General features: G+C 36.5%; 1 protein-coding gene and 1 long non-coding RNA gene across 3 annotated transcripts in view; one reads left to right on the forward strand and one right to left on the reverse strand.

Moving 5' to 3' along the window:
• Positions 1-23,134, forward strand: part of LOC107312880 (uncharacterized) — a 345,732-nt gene that overhangs the window by 246,010 nt on the left and 76,588 nt on the right. Inside the window, exon 6 of the long non-coding RNA XR_014945184.1 lies at positions 17,938-18,022. This is a non-coding gene — a long non-coding RNA (uncharacterized LOC107312880). The remainder of the gene's footprint in view (positions 1-17,937; positions 18,023-23,134) is intronic.
• The window catches only part of LOC116653361 (uncharacterized), a 75,521-nt gene that overhangs the window by 27,978 nt on the left and 24,409 nt on the right, over positions 1-23,134 (reverse strand). The gene's annotated exons all lie outside the window — the stretch shown is intronic.

Genomic DNA, 23,134 nt, shown 5'->3' on the forward strand with positions numbered 1-23,134 from the left:
GTACAGACTGGGGAAAAGTCCAGAACTTATCAAGTCTGTTTCTATACAACTTAGACAGAAAAGCTTATGAAAATGAGAGACAACATGGGCACACACCATGAACTAACATACCTTTATGAAGCTCTTTTCACTTTGCTACAGAATAGGGAATAACTCCTAGCGGTAATGCTGCTTAGTTCATACCTTCTCTCCTGCAGCAATGTTGGGCACTGTACTGCTTTATCTAACATCTCAGTCAGTTTATTCAGGCTGGGGCATATCACTTGCTATGTAGAAAACATGGTGACAGCAGAGTAACTAATTATTTTACAAACATCTTTTCTAAAATTGTGGGTTCCTCCTCATATCAAAGCAGCTCTAGGAGGTGAGGGGAAGAGCTGGGAATTGCATAGCAATAGTTCTCATTGCAAGTAAGCCCTGAGCTCCTGAAACACAGCACACTTCATTAGCAGCAGATTGCTTTTTTTTAACCATTGGCTGCAGAACAGGGCATAAAGCAATTTTTTGTTATTGACCTTCTTGAGTATAAAATATTACACCCACTAATTTTTAAACCTAGCTAAAAACTCATGCACAGTGCTTCTCAGACTGTGAAATACTGTGTGGAAATAATAGAACGACATTTGGAAAAGGAGAGACTAACTAAAGGCAGTACACAAGCGCTCTGAAAAAAGCAAAAGATGCTGCAGTGAGCTTTTGAGACTGTCTTTGGAGATGTCCATGAGATGTTTGTGCATTGTATTCTTACACATAGATTAAGAACAAGGCAAGCACTAAGGCTCCACATTAGCTGGCTTCTTCAGATTAGGCCCTGAGTAATCAGAGTGATATGAGGTGTTGCCAAAACCTCAAGCTGTATGAGAGAAGATAATGGATCTCAAGTTAAAAACACGTTTGGCTGCCTGCTGTGCACAGAGCCATAGGGCAGAAAGCAAAGCAATGATATTAAGATAAATGATGGTGAGATGTTTGAAATTGCAGCACATATCTGTCTAGCAATAATTATTCAGAGCGTGAATGCAGTACAGATGTTGTGTTTCTGAATAACAAACTTAATATCATCCTGGAGATGTGAAAGAGCATAGTCTCTGCTGATGGCTCATGCTTTTAGTCAATGGTTTTCTCTGAACCAGTAGTTGTATATGATGTATCATTGCTATTGTGCCAGGTTTTATGCAGAGGAATTATAAAAATCATCTCTTATTGATGAGATGGGTCTGTAAACTAAAAAGATTTGTAAGCATTTTTCCTCTGTGTGCCAATGCGTGCTTGGTCCAGGTAATGATCTATGGCAGTTCCAGTATGTCAAAGAAAGGAAGGTACTCAGTTTCCTTGATTTTAAGTTTCAGGTTCATAAGTCTGTTGGCATTTTTCTTATCACTTGATGTTGAGCTGCACCTTTACATACTTGAACAGATTTGTGCAATTGGCTGCACCCTTATCCTAGTCCCCACATATTAATATGATGTTAAGAGCAGTCTGCTGTTCCAGGCAAGTACATTAGCAATGAGACTGGGCAGGACAAAACAAGGAGACTCCCTAGAAGGACAGGGAGGAGAGAGGTTGGTCTCTGACAAAAGTAATGTTCTAGCAGACCCATGGGACTGCTCCATCACTATACTCTTAGTCTGCAGTGCCTCACTATCTTCACCTGAAGCATAAACTTGTAAGTACAAGCTGGGATGCTTCAGTCTGTCCTGCTGCTGCCGCCTGTGGTATATATGCTGACCCACATTTTCCCCTCCAGCAAACCATAAACCTGTTCTTTGCTGGGCAGTCCCCCTGTGGCCTACCAAATGTGTACTACATGGGGTAATGTTTGGTAAGGGAGAAGAGAAGCAAATATCAACCAGCAAATAAAAGTGGAAACACTTGTTTGGCTGTGAGGAACAGCTGTGTGTGCACAGATGCTGCTCCCTTTTGTTAAGTAATGTGTTCCTGTTGCTTTATTTAAAGTTGGCTAGGCTCTCCATAGGTATTTAAGATATAGTTGATGATATTTAGAGAAGGAAGTTCCTTCACCCCGTGGATTTACTCAGCTCTAATCAAAAGTTCTATAGCAAATAGCATAGCTATAAAAGTTTATCATGTTTTTTAAATTTTATTTCTTCTAGAAAAGTTTTAAATGGAGAGTGTTCTTACTGCTGATCTTTAAAATACCCTGGATGACTTTTAGAAGATGACATGAGACCCAGGTTTTATTTTATCTTCTCACTTCCCATGTTATTTCCATAACCATTTTAATTCATTAGATTATTTGAAATTAAGCATGGGTCTTTCATACACGTAGGAAAAGCATAATTTCTCAATCATATCTATGTGCTTAATTCCCGATGAAGTGTACTGAGCTCATGGTGTAGTTATGAACAACAGCTAAGTGCCATGAAATTGTATTGCATTGAACCACAGAGTATAGAAAGTGTGAATGTACATGTTATGCAGCAATATGTGAGCTGAAAGTAAGTGGCCTACAAATTGAATGTAGATGCCTAGCTGGGCAGAATGGCCTAGGCTCCTGTGAAACCCATATGAGGTATTCAGCAATGAATCTCCCAGCAAAAGACAGATATGGACCTTGGAGTGAGTCCAGAGGTGGGCTATGAAAATTATCAGAGTACTGGAGCACCTTCCTGATGAGGATAGGCTGATAGAATTGGGGTTGTTTCTCTTGAAATGGCTTTGTATAGACCCTATAGTGCTCTTCCAGTACCCAAAGAAAGCCTACAGGAGAGCTGGAGAGGGACTTTCCATAAGGGTGTGTAGGAGTGAAAAGGGTGTAGATTTAGACTAGATATAAGACAGAAATTCTTCATTGTGATGATGGTGAGGCATGGCAATAGGTTGCCCATTGTGGATGTCCACTCCTGGTAGCATTTAAGACCAGGTTAGATGGTGCTTTGCAGAACCTGGTCTAGAGGGATGTGTCCCTGCCCATGGCAGAGGATTTGAAATTGGATGATCTTTAAGGTTTTTTCCAACCCAAAATGTTCTCATTTGTTTTCCTTTCTATTTTTTTTTCTTTATTTTAGGTGTATCATACGTGGGCGATGAGTAATTAGTGTAAAAACAAGTAAGATATCTATGATTAAATTCAATCAGCTGAAATGTATAAGCATCAGTTGATTTTCCCACAACATGCACAAAGGTAATTGGAAGTGGGAACCTATGAGACAACAAGATTAGGACATTCAGTCCATATGAAATTTAGCATTGATTTATCCTGTTCTAGAAAAGGTAAAAAATTAATATGAGAGGCTTTTTTTTTTTTTTTTTTTAATCTATTAAAGAAAAAAAAAAAAAAAAAAAAAAAAAAGGTCAATTCCTTATTACAGTGGTAAAGAACAGAGTGATCTTTTGTAAAATATATTATTGGCTGTGCTTTCCTCCACTTGTGTCTGCCAAGTTTTATGACAGTGCAGATAAAACCAACTGTAAAAAAAAGAGATCTTTTAATTAGAGTACTCATCATCTTGCACTAGAAATTGGTACAAAAATATAAATCCCTTTAGTGGATGCCACTTAACTCCAGTTGACAGTAGTCTCAATCCTACATGCTTTACTCATAGCTTTAATGCCAGTGACGTCAGTGACTTTTTGTGTAAGGCCAGCAGGGTTTGCCCTGAGTCATGTTTGCTCAGAGGGAATAGACTTAAAGAGAACTACCTTTAAGGAGAACTAGAATAGAATCTGAGAAAAATCTTTGAATTTCATATTAAAGAAAAATGTCTTTCCTGTAAGGGTAACATGTGTAAAGATTTTCGTATATTTGTATGCTTAAGGTATGCTGAAATAAACTGAACTGTAGCCTCCTGTCCTTGCTTTGAATAGCACTTGGAAGGCACTCCTACATAAGCATTCTTCCATCATGCACAGTGCCAGCGAAGCGCAGCGCTCTGCATGGCATCCTCAGCTCAGGGGGGAACTCTTCTCTGCGTCATTCTACAGTAATTTATCATATGGAAGAGTCCCTCTGAAATCCTACCCATCTACTAGCTGGAGGCATGGTGTGCTTTCTCAAATGTCATCGGTGCCAAGAAAAAACTAAATAGCCCCGATGGCAATAATCAAAGAAAGGGAGGAAATGAAGGAAAACACGACAGTGCTTTGTAATACTGTCACAGCTTTGGAGTAGCTCTGTTGAAAGAGCTCTTTTGCTGGCCACAGAGTTTCTCAGGGAAAGAAGGCCTATCTGTAGAAATGAATACCCTTGCTATGGAACATTGTCGTGTGCAGATGAAAAGCTCAACAGGGCTTCTGAATGCTGTGAACTGCAGTTTGCTCTGCTCTACTGCACACCAGTGGCTGCAAACCTCCCTGGTGTGAGTTGCACCTGCAGGCGGCGTCCCTGCACAGAGCACAGCCTCCTTCCAGCAGGCTGTTTGCCACCTTGCCTTGCATGAATACCCTCCTACATGCTACCTGCCTTAGAATGCCTTGCAGGGAGATTTCATTGCCTTTCTCCTTTTTGACTTCACTATAAAAATCAGAAAAATGATTGATTCTCACTTTTGTACCTTCCAGCACCAGCATGAAACCTTGCAATATTATGTATGTTGGTAACACTTCTTTATGCACTTCTGCTCTTAACTGTCTCTAATTTCTCCATGGTTTCCTTTAACATATTTTGCATTCAATGCCATGTTTTAAATGCCCTTTATTAACCATTTGTTCACCATTTCAATAAAAGCAGAAGAAACACAACAGTGACTATTAAAAAAAAAAAAAAGTATGTTTCTCTAAGAAAATTATTATAATTATTATGTTAATTTCCCACAAATGTGACCAAAGCTATATTAGGCATCAGTATTACCATCAGTATTACCATATGCTTCTGGGAAAAAAAAATAATTTCCAAATTGTTTAAGAGTCTTCTGGGAAAGGAGAATAGATCTGATTTAAGATGGTGTGATGTCTTCAGAAAATTACACTGTGTCCCTGTCATATTTTTATCTATTATGGTGCCGTCTGCTTGTGCATTTCCATTTGAGGAGTGTGTTATAATTTATCATGCAGCTGGAGATCTTCAGAATTATGGCTAGTAATGTATACTTAAGTAGAACATTGGAATCTGTTGAAGATGTGACAGAAATAGCCAATAGCAGCAAGTGAGGTTGGTCCCATCAGATCTACTTGTTTGTTATCGGGAAACCTTGATAGTAGATTTTGCTTTTTTTGAAAGTGAATTTGGACAATAAATAATTGTACAAACTTTAATAGAATCATCATGCTGCCTTTTGTCTAGATTTCTGTAGGTTGCAATCTAGGCCAAACTTGCTTGTTACTGCTCTGTGCTAGAAGCTCCAAGACCTATCCACAGCAAGGCTGGCTTAAAACTCATGGGCTTTTTCTGTAGCTCAGATAACCTTATACATGTTCTGCTGATCCAGATTGTTGTGATGATTCCACATTTCCACATTTCTTATCTAAACTATGGAGTGTCATGTAAAACAGTGCAGTGTTGCTATAGGCTGGTGAACCAATGTGAAAGTATTTTGGCAAATTATACTTTAGTTTGAAAAGAAGAGACCCTTCTAAGTATTTAGCCTCTTCCAAGTCCAAGCTTTTCTCTCAAAATATGTAAAATAGAGACAGGTTAGCCAGTTTGGTTTGTATTTATTTTCCACACATCGTAAGAATTATTTTAAGTCTTTCAGTTCCTCTGCTTTATTTTTTAGAGCAAGCACAAAAATATTCATTACCTCTTTCTTAGTCGAATGAACATTCTGACTAAGGAAGCATGAAAGAGCAAGTTAGTCAGAATCTAAATAAATAGGGTATTCTTTAGCTGTATCAGCAATTCCGGTTCTTTGTTTCTTATATAAGAATTTCTGGTGGAATTTAACCAAAAAGAAGGATGAAAATCTGCTCTGAAAGAATGTAGATTTTTGAGGAATTACCATAAGCTCGTAAAAATAGACTTCAACCTTGCTCTGTTTCCCTTGCATGGCTAGTCAAGCAGAAAACTTTTTAGCCTTTTTCTTCTGTGAAAATCTGCTAGAAATACTGGAAGCCTGGAGATTGACTCTAAATTGGGGTGGGATGTATTCTGTCATATGATTCTATATTTTAAAAGATGAATTTCAAAGATGAAGGAAAAAAAAGCTGTGCATCAGTTGGAGATTAATCTTGTTTTCAACATGAAATCAATCTGTACAAACCTGTCTTTTCTCTATGGATGTTTTACCATCTGTGGATTTAGTACCGATATAAGGCTGTTATAAGGGCCACTGAACAGAAGGAACAACAGAGTTTGCTTTAGAAATCATGACCAAGTTCAAGATTCTATGAGTAAATTTGACGAATAATATTCATGCTTTTCCAAAGGATATGAGGATGGCACTGTACGCATGCACACAGAGAGAAAAATAATTTCTGAAATCTCAAGTTTTTAAAAAATTTGATGTAATTCATTTTTATGTGTATTCAAACATAGTAGAGTGTCTTACAGCTGCATGTATGATTATATTTCTTTGTTATAAGCCATTTCAGGAAAAATTCTAGCTCACAGGACTGATTTCTAGCAGTTCTCTAACATTATCTCAGATAAACCATTCACTGCAAAATATTAAAGGAGTTAAATTAGGGACCTTGTATATACTTACCATAAAACAATGAATATAAAATAAGGCAACTAATAACATACTTAACAAGTCATTTAGCTCTTCTCAGAGGAGTATACGAGGAAAGAGTTGAAATGACAAACTAAAACGATCAAAGGATCAAAACATAAGACAGTCTTCTGTTTGTAAAATGAAATGGTTAATAATATTCAGCCAATGTAATGATTCAATTAGTTTAGCATCAGTGGGTACTTCTTCATGGATAATGGCAGTGAATGGCCTTAGGTGTCTAATATTTGTTCATATGAATGCATTCTATGACAACTGTCATGACAGTGTAATGTATTGTATGTATTCAAGGTAGTAATACAATATATTTCCAAATCACATGTCTAGAATATTGTCTTCAGACTAAAAGAAGATAGTGTTGAATACTGCTTTCCTAACTGTAGAGTACTGGCACTGATTTTAATTGCTGAAACAGCTACGTTTCAGTTTCCTAGAAATAAGTGGTTTCTAACAAATTTCTATGTTATACTCAATTATGAATGTTACAGGAAAACTATACATTCTTTAGAAAGCTAGAGTACACAAAGAAACATCATGATTCTTTTAATTACAAAGATATTATACTGAGTTGAGATAGTGGTTTTACTATTATTTGCTTAATTTTATTGATTTTGTATGATAACTATTTTTCATTTGAGCTCTATTTGTGCTCTTTAAATGCTTTGCAATAGATAGCTGAAACTTAGATCTGCTCTTTGAGAGTATGTGGTGGATATGAGCACTACGGTGCAGCTGAAACTTACAACCTGACAACAAAGACTGATTTTAGGTACAAACCAAGTGTGCAAAAGTGGTAGGCTGCATTATCTCAATCAGTTTAACTTTATGGTTCAAAATGAATTTATGATAATATACCACAAAATCATTATGCATTTGACCTTATTAAACTGGAGTAGAAGCAAATTGTATATCATTGACCTTAACCTTGGTTCACTGTGTAGATGAAAGAAAATAATTGTGCTAGTAAAAATAATAAAATGACTGCATGCAGCTCTGCAAATTGAATGGACATTGACTCCATGCAATTATGAATGATTTAGCACACAGAAATGGAATTTTGTTAATCAACAGTAAACAGGGACAGGAAAAAAATTAGTTCACTGGCTGCCTTTAAACATGAGTGGATGGATGCAATCATATTAGCAGCTAGTTGTTATAAACATTGACATTGGTTTCAGGGGCTGGAACAGAAGAAAAGGGTTGCAAGGTAGCGATGAAAAGTGGTCTAGAATGAAGACTGTTGCAATCCAATGGAGATTAGTAACTGAGGAATCCTTAACTAGGATGGCGAGGCCCTGGCACAGGCTGCCCAGATAAGTTGTAGATGCTCCATCCCTTGAGGGGCTTGTGGCCAGGTTGGATGGGACCCTGGGCAGCATGATTTAGTGCCTGATTTAGTGGTTTGCAACATTGCCCATGGCATGGGGGTTGGAGCTAGGTTATCTTTAAAGTCTCTTCCAACACAAACCATTCTGTGATTCTGTGAATGAAAACTGAGCTAGTGGGGCTTACTGCATGTGTGACTACTAGAAATTTGGCCCAGGCACAGTGAAAAAAAGGAGACTGGAATGATGTCCTTGCTGAGGTTAATGAATGTCTTCCATTCTCCATTTCTGGTAAATAACATATTTGCAATTGATGCTGTTGTGGCTTAGGTTATAGGTATAGTTATTTGATGGTCTTTTAGGCAGAAGGATATGCATTCATTCTTATTCAGAACTGATAAACTAGCAGCTCCAAGACCCAGAAGGACTACTGCAAGAACTGTCATTTAGGTGCTAGAAAGTCTTCCGATGTCACTAGAGATTTAATTTTAAGCCCATTATTCAACAAAAATAATGTTTCATAGTTGTTTTTGGTGTGAAATTCCCTCTCCAATTGCTATTCCAGAAGGGATAAATAGTCAAAATCTGTTTTGTTCTACTAATTTAATTAGTAATTGATTGCTGTAACTGAGAGCTGAAGTTGTCCTGTTCTGTTCAGATGAAATGAGAGCTCCATCAGGCTGATTCTTTTATATTATAGTGCATCTTCATTAAAATATCATTTAATTAGCTCTGTGATTTCAGCCCTTTAGTCCTTGCTCATGAAATGTATCACTCTGGTAGCAACAGTCAGGTAGGGATTTTACCACTTCCTCTGCAGAGTTTGGTTTTTCCCAAATGCAGAGGGAAAATAAGTGTGTGAGAGAGGACCTCAGTGAACACTTGTCTCTCTGATTTTAATATTAACTTTGCAATATGAATGTCTGGATTTCATTACTAACAAAAGTATGCTAAGAATACTCCTTTTGTGGCAAAGCAGTGCCACAAAATGTTTACAGCCCAACTGTTAACATAAAAGAGGACCCACTGTCAGGATAACCAATACACAGTTGGCCTTCTTTGCTAGAGTAGTTTCGTGCCAAACGCATGAAGTTTTAATTATAAGCAGTTTAAAATATTTATGCTCTTTTCATTTCCTTATTCCTGTAGAGAAACAAGATAAAAGTTCTTTTGAAATTTGATGACAGAAAGTATTTGATACCAACACCATGCAATTGTGGTGCCTAATTAATTAGTCTAAGTGAATATTTATGTGGTTGGGATTTCTATGATTGCAGTTTCTGCATGGTGATATGCAGAGCCAATAAGTATCATTACTCAAAAAGACCTGAAATTAATAATACTCCCTCATTTACAGCTTGCCTCGTTTCTTCTCTCTCTCTCAGAAAAAATAAATATCTGGTCCACTAAGGGAGGCAAGCACCAATGAACAGGGTATTGCAATGCCTTTTACTTGTGTCGTTTCTGGAATAAGATCTACAGCACTAAGTGACTCACTTAAAGATCCACTTCAATGCATATGTTTGAAGGTACATTTAGCATCTAAGACCCTTTTTTTGAATTTGAACACTCACATCAGCTCTTTCAAAGGCTTAGCTAAGCTCACTGCTTTTTTAATATCACAGCTGGCACCACAATGAGGTGGCTGCCTTTGTACAGTGCCTTTGTGGTTAGCATAGATACCCACAAAGAGATAGGAGCAGGGTTTTATGCCCTACTCTAAAGATCTTCTCCATTGCAAAAATACTATGAATTATTGTATAGTATATGTGATGTGATAGAATTAGTTCTAAGTAATACATTTGTCTAATGCTTTCAAACTTCTTTTTTTTACTTACATCACATATGAAAAAAACAAAGTGTGTTCTTTGTAAAAGAACGCTTATAATCCTCATAATCTTTTCTCCACTAGAAAGATTTTAAGGATGAATTAGTGATATACTCCTTTCTAATAAATGGTGCATATGTCTGCTGTACAGTTCCACAGAGCTTCTTCCCAATCCAGAGCTGTAGGATGGGGCAGGAATTAATCAGAGGCCATTAATGAATATTCATAAGTATTGTAATTGTTGCTATACATATGCCATTGCAAAAGTTGCATGTCTGACTGAAAAAAAACTGAACTCCTTGGACAATAACCTGGGTGTTTAATTCTTGGATATATCTAAATGCAATTTTCCTCTCTCTTTTTTTCTTTTTTTTTTTTGGTTGATTGTCTTTAAAGTGAGTCTCAAATCTTTTGATTTGGTTCCAAAGTAGCTACTTAAAGCCCCATAAGGCCTGAAAAGATGGATGCTTTGTAGCTAGAAGTCCACGTTCATTGACTTTGATAGCAAGTTATACTCTGGAGTTACAGCCTTGCAGGTAGGAAGCCCAATTTGAAGGTTTCCTAAGGGGCTTAGATGAGCTTGACTGCCCCAACAGTGCAAAAAGTCTGGTAATTGCTATGGTGCTAAACCCCTCATTGTGCTTTCCTGGGAAAGCAAGAGCAGCGTATCATGGAAATGATGTTGACCTTCTGCCTCACAGGCAACCTTGCAGACAATATACTCTTGAAGATAAGGGATCCTTAAGGTGAAGAGACATGGTCTTTATCTGGGTTGGAGTTAAGTTATTCGTAAATGCCCCTTGAAACCGTTATCCGTGCACATCACTTTCAGCCTCTTTCTTTTAATTAAATCTCCTTTTTGCTAGAAGTAGCTTTTTAAATCTCTCAGGCTGTAATATTTTGTCAAATGCATATATTCATGACACTAAAATATGGTCAGTAATGCCTTTAATTCAGATTTTGTGTATTTCATGGTGACAGCAAGTCACAATAAAAAATGGTATGTGGCTGGTTCTTGTACCATGAATGATATGTGGAATGATATGAATATAAAAGACACTGCAAGCAAAATCACAGCATAGAAGCCCGAGGCTCATCATTTCTTATGGTGTGTTTCTATAAAGATTCACAAAAGTTTGATTATTAAAAATATCTTGAAGACATAGTTTTTAATTTTTCTCCCTCAGATTTGTGGAAGTTCTTCCTTTTGAATGATGTCTGATGATCTGTGTTACTTTAGCCTTCCAGGCCATCAGAAAACCTGTGAGTGCAGTATCTTATACTTCCACAGTGAGGTATCATCAGGAACAACTTCTCACATGCTTCAGTCTGTGCTGCAGCATTACTGTATTGTAATTGAGTTGGTGTCAGAACAGAAGTTTTATATGTGCATATATATTAGGTCTATAAGATCTCATATAAAACACTCATAACATACTGGGGTTTTTTATGTTTTTATGATTTTTGTTGTTGTTTAGCAATGGTCTGCCAAGTTGGACTTGATCTGAAATGGTCACATTGTGATAAAATGTTCTTTATCCTACTCCTTGCATTCCCAACTGCACAGAATATGATCTCAGGTTGTGCTGTTTTCAAAAGAGGTTACTCAATACAACTTGTTATGCCATCTATACTTATTTCTTTATAAAGAGTAAGGTGCCTTAGAAACAACCCCACCATGTGTTTTAAACTCCTGTTTCATGGCAGTGTTTCAGAGTATTCTTGATTCAGCCAGTCTTTGGTAAAGGAATTTTCCATCAGAGGAGAAGTTATTGAAGCCCCTCTTTTGAATGAATCAACATGTCTGCGACACTGCATTTTGCTTATTTATCTGATATTGCAAATATCTGTAACAGCTTTTGTCTCCTTTCTTCTGGGAGTAGAAGATGAATACTGTGTTCTGAGTGCAGACATTTCACTGTCCATCACTGATGATTTTTGATCCATTTTGGCATGGTTTCCTATTACTATAATATTAGAATGTTATAATGAAAGCCTAAAGCTTTTGTAGCCTAGTTGGTTAATTTATTATTATGTTTCTAAATATGGAAGAATCATTTCCACCAAAAGAATGTTTTACAGAATAAATTGGTAAAAACATAGCTTTGATGGAGAGTATTAAACAGTTTCATCTTGGGAATACCTTACAGCATAGAAAACAGACGTGGTGGAGTGACACAGCAGAAAGCCATTTGAATAAATTCTACTATATACTCAATGTAATATGCTACTCCTCTTTAAATTCTGTTGAATATCTTCATGAAAATCTACTTATGGGGATTAGTATCTTACTCCAGAAAAACAAAAACATATTAATTTCTGTAGAAGAATTTGAGAGGTAATATTACTCAGCTTATAAAAATACAGACCCAAAAAACAGCTGCAAAGGTTTTTGAAAGAGGCTTTCCCTATATGGCTTAAGGCAGCATTGAAATCTTTCAGATATAGAAGACAAATCATTCTGTCATGAAATACATTGATCAGTCAAGCTCTCAGGAAAACCAGTGAGTTGGTATTACTAGGCATCTACTACCCAGAAGGTAGATAGGGGATATACAGTTCTAAGATTCTTTGGGAGGAAATGCTTTATTACTTGAAAATCAATTACATTTATTTTGCAAGGTTTAGGGTAGCTTGGAGGTGTTTTGTTGTTTTTTTACTCCATTCTATAACAAGAACAATGATATATTACTTCTCTGTGATCATAATGGTTGAATAATGACTACCAGTTGTATCAGAATGCATCATATATTTTAAATTCTGAATGTTAGTTGAATGTCCTAGCTTAATTGAATTAAGGTCGCCTGTTGATGTTATGCAAGATTTACTTTATGTACATATGGAAGATATATGGCACAGTCTCATGTCTGATACATCATGTAGTCTCACATCTGCAGCTCATTCCCTATTCCCAAAAGAAAATGTCAAACAAACCAAAACAAATCTCTCATTTAAATTTCTCAGCTTTGTAACCTGTATTGTTTTACATTAGGCACATGCAGTTTTAATGGGTTAGATATACTCATGTCTAAAACCAGTAACTAGGATCTTATTCACATGCAGGTTGTACTGAAAGCCATCACACAGTCATTTGACATGTCTGCATTTGTGTTTTTGTATTTATACCTTGTTTTCAGAAAAGTGGTTGTTTTTCTGAGTACTTTATCATTCTGTCTATCTTTAGCAGAATATATATGCCTCCGTAATTTATTTGTGAAATTTGTGGGTATTATCATTATTTTATATACCTAAGAATCCGTCACTATGTGAGATTACACTCAAGGAGACATACTAAACATTTGCTGACTCCAGACAATATATATCCCTTACCTATACCTTCCAGATTATGTAAAGGATTGGCCCAAGATATAATTGTTCCTAAACAAAACAAAAAAGTGCCAAGAGCAAGACCGAAGTGCTCCAAAGTGAGTACCTCAGCCAGGAATGAAGAATGACTTTGAAGTCTTTATTACTGGGGAAAATACAGAATTGTAGGGACCAGAAGGGTTCTTTAGAGATCATCAAATCCAACCTCACTGCTATAGCAGTTTTCTTTGGGAAAAGAAGTTCTCTGTCACATTCAGGTAGAGTTTCCACCCCTTACCCTGTCACTGGGCACCACTGAACAGATCCTGGCTCCATCTTCATTAAATCTGTCCTTTATTGTTTTATTTATAACTGTTGATAAGTATTCTCCAGGCTAAACAGTGCCAGGTCTCTCAGACTAAATGTATATATAGTTGTAAAGTGTTAATTCGGGAAGTAGCCATAAACAGCTGATATACCAAGAAAATTTCTGGATTGCAAAAATGGCAAAGTGGGTATTTATGATAGCAGATGCTGTTGGGACCTGAGTTATGGCTAAGTTTGAACAATTAAGCCATGGTTATTTTAGGCTTATCATTCTAGAGCTCAATCCTGCATTCCTTGCATATGCAGCTGCCAAGTTCCCGCTGAGATTGGTGAGAGTTTTTTATGCATAAGGAATGAAAGATCAGGTTCCTAAGAAATGCTTGGACAGAGCTACTGAGAGATTTTACCCCGTTTCATAATGCCTTTCGTCTTGGTTTAAACTTAAAGCTTGAGTTCTCTTCTTCCTTGATGCTCATTATTTATGAAAAATGAATCAGGATTCATTTTCACTGTTGAACACTTCCAAGGGATGTTATTAAACATTTTTATGCGCAAAGACCATTTTGGAGGATATATGTGCTCTTATGTTCATTGCTCACTCTAGTTTCTCTTCCAGGAAGTTAAGACAATTGTTTACCATAGTCTTCCAGACTGTGCTTAGAAAAAAGGCCGTAAAAACACAGGATGAAATTCTGACTCCATTGAAATCAAAAGGATTTCTGTTACTGATTTCATCCTGTGCCTCCACAGAACAGTTTTCTTTGTTTCTTGCTAGAATGGGAACAACTTCATATTTAGTCAGCTCATTCAAAGTCTAATTCCCTTCTGAGTTTCTCATTATTAGAAGTTCAGGTTCATTAAAAATTCATGTTTTAAAAGCAATGTAAAATACACCCCAAAGTACAGCAGAGAAATCCTATTCATGTTTAACGGCTTTTGAAACACTTTCAACTCTGCACAATTCAAGCTGTCCAATGGTAATTTGATACTTGCTCCAAAGGGAATTTGACTTATACTGTCTTGATAAGACTATTTATCCACAAATTCTTTGTGTCTATTCACATCTGTCCTTTGTCTCAAGAAGCTTTCAATTATTTGTTTTGCTACAAAGCACATTAAACTACTTTGCACCTCAAAATCACTGACATTAAAGAGATGTCCCCTGAGAACTAATATATGTGATCCCAAGGGCTCTTGATCTCAACTAAGATAGCAGATACAGCTCTGTACATGTGACTCCTGTGGAATAGTAAACAGCAAAGCCATTTAGCTAACAGAGTCCTGACTCTTAAGAGAAATAAAGGCATGAACTCAGATTACAACAAATGTGAGACACTGTGGCACCATAAAGAGACACAGTTTAAGGTTGAAGAGATTCAGATTTTAGGTTGAGTCACCCTAAACCTCCCAAGTATTGTTTCTCAAAGAATTTGGAATGGAGATGGTATGTAGAATATTTTATCATCTTCTGAAAAAAAACAAATCAAACCTTTTCAGGAAGTGCACTCTCCACTAAGAAATAATACTTGGGTAGAAAAGCATCAGTTTTATCAGCATCTGACAAGAGGTGTGACTGCCATGATTTAGCAGGTCTATAAGGACTTGCTCTGTTCCTGCAGTTCTTATATTTAATGCAGTCACTCCTTCACCACTGTGTCTACTAGGGTCCTGATCTAAAACCCACTTTAATCAGGGAGAAGTAACATTTGTGTTCATGTCTCACACCCCTAAATTTAAGCCACATCGTAAACATTAATTATTTCACATTTTAATGCCTTATGCTGCCATTTTTCACAGAGGAACAGGTACCTAACATACAGATTATGCATTGGATCTTGCTTTTTCTCAGTGATCACCAAGTTGTGGGGTGGCAGTAGTTTCAGGTAATTTCTATTTAATGGTTGGATAACATATAAAGAACAAAGGAAAGTTGTAATGAATCATAAAGGACATTTTCATTCTCCAAGAATAAACTGGATGCAGTTATTGAAGGAGACAGTTCAGTGTTAATGTATCCTGGAAAATTTCACTGAATTGTAGCTAACAATATCTTGTGCCCACAACTGAGCATGGGTAGGAATGAGATTTATGAAGCAGAAACAACACTAAAAATTCTGACTATAAATTGTCTGTGTTTTAAAAATGCATTGAGATCTGCACTGGGTTCAGTTTACTAAAATAATTGCCACCCAAGTGTATTTGAAGGTGTCTTCTCTCTTATACAGAAGAGCAAAAAATGACATAATGAAACTAACAAGTATGTTTTGTCAGGAGTGACCAAACTTATGATTTCTACCCTAGCATTAAAAGTGAATGCAGAACTGTGACATGGGGATTGTATCTCATCTAAAAGTGGTGATTTATGTAGCTTCCAGGCATATTGTTAAAATTTGGCCTTTTATCACATTCCTCCTTTCCATTTTTTCACTTCCAATCAAAAGGCCCATCGATTTTGCTTGGCTATGATAGGGAGAGTCCAATAAATAATATGGAAAAAATACTCTCTTAAAAAAATAAATAATCTGTTAGTGCAGTGCAGTGAGATGAATGCTTAAAATGTTAAGTCCATCAATTCTTCAAGGGAGAAGTTCTGGAAATACTATTTGGGCACTGAAGTCAACAGGACTATTCAAATGAATAAGGTTTTTGTGTGGGTAGCAGCTCTGAGCTTGCCATAAAACTTATTTTCCTACCTCTAAGTGTTCCTGATGATCTGGGTAACCAAGTTATGATGCACATGAATAGAATCTGTTTTACTTGTGTAGGAAGAATGATACTTAGCTCTGTCATAACAGGTGACCCAGGTCCAGTTCCCTCATAGGAGTGTTATGAGGTCTATTCTGGTTGGAGCACTCAGATAGATAGCCATATCCTTCCAACTCTGAAAGTGTGGAAGAAGAGTGCTCAAACTGAAGTAATTGTATCCTGGAAAACGATCTCACTCAGTGGCAAGATACCAGAATGAGATAGAAAACAGGTCTTACCCTCCACAACACTTCTTACCTTTCTTCATTCTGTTGTATAAAGTATTGGAAAAGCCAAATCATAAAATCCATAGAGCTCACAGCCCTGGCTTTTTATTTACGCTCTGAAGTGCTATAGGCATGTGACACTAATGTTAATAAAATGATTCACCAGTAAATGGGCAACGTAATTTTCAAATCATCATAATCCTTAAAAAAATCGCAGTGATACAAAACCTAGAATTATATCATTGTTGCAAGGGATGAGTGAGAAAAAATAAATGCTATTCACAAAGCTGTTTAGAATTACATTGGGTTGTTTGACATGATAGTTACTCTTCCTACTACGAAAGAAATAGCATTTTAACTCACAGGTATCTAATATGAAAACTGCATAAAGTGTCTGAAGGTGTAAGAGAAAAACTTGATCACATTCCTTCTGAAGTATCTGGATGCATTGATTGGGATTAGATCCTGTCTGATTTTATTGTATGATAATCAAGTTTGTATTTATTCATTCCTACACCTAGCAAAGCATCAGAATTCAAAATCAGGTATGCTTGGCTTTAAGAATATGATCTAGTAAAAAAAGGAGCTATGCTAAGCCATTTACTGGAAAGAATTGTTACTATAGAAGAGATCCATTACATTTTTATAGATAGAAATCATAAGTACATACTTCACACTTTTGGTAAGGTTTTAACAACAACCCAGATAGGAAATCATTCAGAATGACATGGAGGTGAATAATTGTGTGATCAACGGAGAACCTTGAATAGCCTGAGAGTTACACTTGTAAAAATTACAATACAAATACATCCATTACAAATGTCTTGTAAAAGAAAAGGTTTATTACCTTTGTTGTATTTTGAACACCTTATATTTCTCGTGATCACATGAAAATGTTCAAATGATTTTTTAGCAACCTTGCTCCTAGGGAAACATCTTTTTTATTATATATATTTTTTTGATCCGAAGGAAAGGCTAACTGGTTTCCACATTCTTGACAAGGACACAGGAAAGAATGTGATACTAAAAATTGTAAAATGTTTATTGTCAATATACCTCTTATTTACATCCCACTTCCTTTATTCTTTCAGCAACCAATGAAAGCAAGCGACATGTTTAGATACAGCTATCATCCATTTTTTGTGAAGCTCAACAGCTGCTCACTGCTACACAAAAACGTTATTCGGACTGGAAATAAATGTTTTGACTGGATTTGACAAACACATTTAGCTAATCAAAATATGAATATCTGAGATTGAGGATAGAAAGCAGAACTGTAACTTCTGTTCATGTTAAAAATTCAGCAAATTCAGTATCAGGAGAGTGGAACTGTATCTTTACATCACAGTCATACACAACTACAATGCTAGTTTGTGGCCAATATTCATTCTGCCATAGCTCTTTCTAGTTAGTGATACAGTCACAGGAGAAGGTTGAATATCTGCACATGAGAAGAGCAAGACACTTCTAGAGAAAACAGGAAAACAGCTGTTGTATTAATTTACTTACATGAATATGCACCAATATGTTTCCCCTCCATTTCTCTGCAGGTTGCCTGCTACTATCAATGTGAACAGCATAGAATAATATGCCTTTTGGTGTCTTCAGTGCTTTTGCAGTAATAAGAAACAGCACGTGAGTAAAAGAACTTTGATAAAGTATTCTCTGTTCCTATTATTTTCAAGGAATATTCATTTTCAAATGTTTATGTCTAAACATAATTTGGGTACTAATTATCTAAATGATGGTGTGTTATAATGGAAAGTCTAATGGATTTTAGAAAACATGAAAGGAGTTTATAGATGATAGACAAAGCTCATACTATCACTCTCTCACACACATATATGTATCTATAACAACTGCTTTGTAGGTGACCAACCAAGCAGTAGGATCCAGGGGCAGGATTTTTTTCATCATAGACTATTTGCCCTCATTTTAACCTCACACCCACTCTGAATTAGGACTACTGAAGTCAATAGTACTGAAGTCAAAAGGTACAATGAATTGCATTGAGGTCAATATGCTACTGTAAAATGGACATAGTCATGAGAAAGATATGTCTCAAAATCTTTAACTGTCAGCTGTCTCTTTCCTTCTGCCTCCTTGAATTAACAATGTCTGTGACACTTGGACTGCCAACAAAAGCTCTCTAACACAGATGGGGACAAAAAACCTGGAAGGTTACCATCAGGCTTGTAAATCTCTGCTAAGACAAGTAAATAAGATGATCTACCATAAAGCTATCATAAGTCAGTGCTGACTTTTTTTTCAAGGCTAAGTAGACAGAGTACATTATCTAACTGCTGAAGACACTGTATGATAGAATTTCCAATTGTGGTTTTATAAATATGTCTGTGTTTCCACTCTTTGACCACTATACATTTCTGGGAAACCTCTGCCTTAAATTCAAGTGATTCTAAGCTGCAAAAATAAAAATCCAGAAAATAGGCATACTCAAATCTCAAGACATACAGGTGATATTATGACAGATTACAAGGAAGCTGGTCAGACAAAAGACACTAAAAAGACAATGAAGTTTTAATTATGTATGGAAAATGCACAGTTTGAGAAAAGTAATTCTGAGTAATTCTTACTTTGGCAAATGTCCTATTTCTGCAAAATGGCTTATGAGTATCTCCAAGTTATTTAGGAGATATGAAGGGTAGTGGTTACATTAGAAATATTAATACTTTACATTAAAGTCATAGTGTCTTCTCCATCTCCTACTCACTCTGATATGTTCAACACAACTATCCAGAGAATGGGGATATGCTGTTAGTTGTTCTAAGTTCTACATGGGCGCACATCAAGACTTACAGGGGGAAAGCCACTATGGAAGATTTTTCTTGTGAGATGTTTTATGGTGATTCAGTCAACTCTCGAAGAGAATGTCAGTGCCGGTATATGGGAAAGGCTTCAGTGCCTTTAAGAGAGTGAGACAGACTAAAAGAGTTGACAATCTGACCTTACTTATTAACAAAAGGTACATAGAGATCATAACCTCTTTGGTTTTCTAGGTCTTTAATGGGCTTTCCTGTTACTGTACATTAGGAACACTGACAATTTTTGTTATATATTATCATAGTTTAACTTAAGCAGAATAGATTTTTGCCATGAAAAGTATTCCTCTAATTTGACAATAATTTACATGATACAAAAATAAGTATTTATGAAACTTTTGAAAATTCAATTCTCTCTGTGCAATTAAGTTATTTATTTGGTGTGTATAATTAATATGTTTGGTGATTAAGGTAAGGAGGCTTAGCTTTTAATCCTCCTTTAAAGATAAGAGATCATAGGAGTGAAATGCAAATTTGAGGTCTTATTTTATGTTTGTACAATAATATCAAGGTTTTTTCACTGTGGATGAGTTTAAAAAAAAAACCAACACAACAAGAAACCCAGATATCCCCATAGGCTAATGATTACGTTATCAATGCAAGCAAATTCTTCAGCACAGTGCTGAAGGAATTAGGTATAGCAGCATTTCAACACTGTCATAATCCATGGTGCACCAGATGAGAATTTGTTTGAAATACCGCGGTTTTCCATAGGTGATTTGGATAGCTAATAGGATAATGAAATGTTCCAAATCCATTTATTTGAGGAAATATCTTCCCAGTTTCAAAAACAATGGAATCCCTAAATGCTGATGAACTGCCCGTTTCATAACATGAGAAACAGAGAGCAGACAGATTCCATTGTCTCTCACAGCCTGTGGCACCACTCTTTGCATGCATAGATAAGATGTCACAACTTTGGTCTGCAAAGTATGTGACAGTAGTAGTCATACACTCAAATGAGGGATAAAAAAGGCCTAAATAAAAAAACAGAGCAAATCCTGAAGCATGAGAGAGATAGGGTTTGATTCATGTATTTCTTCTAATTGAAGGTGTGAAAATTTCAGTGCATTTTCCTGTGAGGTACATATATGTCACTCACATATGGTGAACTTCATAGAGTAAATCTGTTTGTAGGCAAGCAATCAGTGAATTAATTAAATCTATTTTCTTACAGACTCATATACTACAGTCTTCTACTTTCTTTTATCATGCCAACACTGCTCTCTTGCAAGCTCCTTGTAACCACTTTTCTTTTTTCCAATTATTTCCCTTGACAAACATCCTCTCAAACCCCTCTGCCACCATCCCTTGTGCAGGAGATATACTGATCACATCAGGCTGGTGCTGAAAGGCATCCTGCTAACTGCAGGCTTCCTGGGGAGAAGAGCAAGAAGAAGAAGTAGCTCCTTTACTTGAACTGGGAGTGAACGTGGGTCATGCTTTTCCAGTTAGACATAGATTTTCATGTAGAAACTTAAGCAGTGAGCCCTCTGTATCTCTTTCAAACATAGATGAAATTCAACAACAGATATGGAAGTTGTTTGGGTGTGTGTGACTAACAGACTGATGTGCAAATGAACATCTTGCCAGTGCGAACCTTAATTTCTTAGGAAATACTTATTAAGATGTCCCCAAGCTTTGACAGCTTTGACTATCCTTAAAAACAAGCCTCTGATTCCCCCAGAAGTCTGGTTTAGTCTTGAACATTTTCCTGCAATAGCAGGAAAGTCACAGGGAAAGGAATCTTTCCAGTGAGGCTTACACAGCTGTTCTCCAACACCAAGAAGTTTTGTTCAGATAACCTCAATTGATCACTACAATTTCTGTAACTTTGAAGATTGCCCATCTGAAATACTTTCCATCTTTAATGCAGGTGGCAGTTGACAACCTTACTAGACACATAGAAAGTCTCCATAATTTGTGTTGAGAAATTCCTTGTGATATTATGATCATTTTCCAATTCGGAAGGCTGAAAAAGACACATTGCATATATTTTGTTAAATGTAGGTCAATAACTACAAGTCCATATTTGCTCCTTGACCTCTGTCACACACTGAGAAAACACAGAGTTTAACAAAACAGTCTATATTTTGTTACTGTGGCAATGCTCAATATCATTATGTTCTGTGCAAAATGTCCAAACATATTATCAATTCAGTGAACTTCTGAATGGCCTGCTGAGCTCACGTCAATTGTTTGATTTTACTATTAGAATCTTTATTTAAATATCTTCTAGTCTCCATTCCATGAATCTATGAATTAGTTATTCAGTAGTTGTATGCCACTAATTAAGATACAACGGGATAAAGCAAGGAATAGCTGAAGCTAATGGGAACAAAGATTCATCCCCACAAAAGTATCAGTGTCAGTTTGCATTAAGTTGTACATCATTAATATTTCTATCTAACAGGATATATTTGCAATACTAAATTAACTATTGAAAATAATTAAAACATTATAAAAGAGCAAAATTTTTTATAACAACACATCTATGAATTAGATTCATAGAGTCCATACTAACATTTTATGGTCTATAGAAGAATTCTGTCTCCCAATATGTGGATGTAAAGTTATTGTGTATATTAATTTCATCTGGGATGGAGTTGTTTTCCTTGAAGCATCTGGTATGATGCTATGTTTTGGTTCTAAGAGAAAAACAATGTTGATAATGCACCGATGTTCATAGTTACTGCTGGGCAATGTTGTACAGAGAGAAGGCCATTCTCAGCAGAGGGACTGAGCAGCTGGGAGGGAACAGAATTAGGACAGTTGATTTAAGCTAGCCAAAGGGATATTCCATACCACATGACATTAAACAGAAGGAGTTTTGAAGGGGGTGGGAGTTCATCTCTTACTTCCACTGCTCAGGGGCTAGCTGGGCATCAGTCGGGGGTGGTGAGCAATTGCTTGTACATCACTTGTTATATATATACATATATATGTTCATCATAATTACTGTTGTTTTCTCTATCTTAGTATATAGTTTTATCTCAACCCACAAGTTTAACTTATTTTTTAATTTCTCTCCCCGATCCCACCAGGAAGGGAAGTGTAAGCAAATGACCGTGTGGTACTGAGCCACCTGCCAGGTTAAACCGCACTATGGTTTGTCATTCTAGAGAACATACCTCCCCAAAGAGCTTGAATGAGAAACAAATGCAAGCAGCTGCTCGTATTTTGGCAATATTTGTCTGAAAAGGGTTGAAACTCATCTAGTTTTATATGAAAAGATTTTACATCCCCTGTGTATACTTAAAGGTTGAGACTCAAGAATACAAAGAAAATCTCAGCACTGGATTAGAAACATTTATTAATTTCAAGTCAAAACAGTGGATTTTATTAAGTCTTTTTGCTTGTGTTTGTTGAAATCATTCTTCAGGATCTAGCAATTTTCATTAGGTTCTACAAAGAAAATCTGTCCTTATGAGATGCCCTTATGATGTTATTATGAGATCTGTTTTATTTCGCCTGTTTTAGAACAACTGACTTAAGAAACAAATCTTGCCTAGATAAAGGTAGTTACGGAGTGCAAAGTAACAGTGAAATTAATGTAAATTGTTCTTTTTATTGTAAATTTAGCTCAAATCTCAAAATGAAGACCCATTTTAAAAACTGATGGCCAGCCAACTCCATAAATTGTGCTAGATTGTAGATTTTAAAATATGTCTCACAGTTTTGTATATGCATTGTACTTTAAAATCATCCTATTAATTTTTGTGTAATCTCTGAATGACTTGGATTGGAAAGAGACCTTCCAGCCCCAACTCCTGCCATGGGCTGGCTGCCCACCACCAGCTCAGGCTGCACAGGGCCCCATCCCACTTGGCCTTGAGCACCTCCAGAGATGGGGCATCCACAGCTCTCTGGGCAGCAGTGCCAGGGCCTCACTGCCCTCTGAGTAAAG

This window comes from Coturnix japonica, chromosome 4 (genome assembly GCF_054131305.1).
Source record: "Coturnix japonica strain WE chromosome 4, WE-NBRP24, whole genome shotgun sequence".
NCBI classification, from domain to species: Eukaryota; Metazoa; Chordata; class Aves; order Galliformes; family Phasianidae; genus Coturnix; species Coturnix japonica.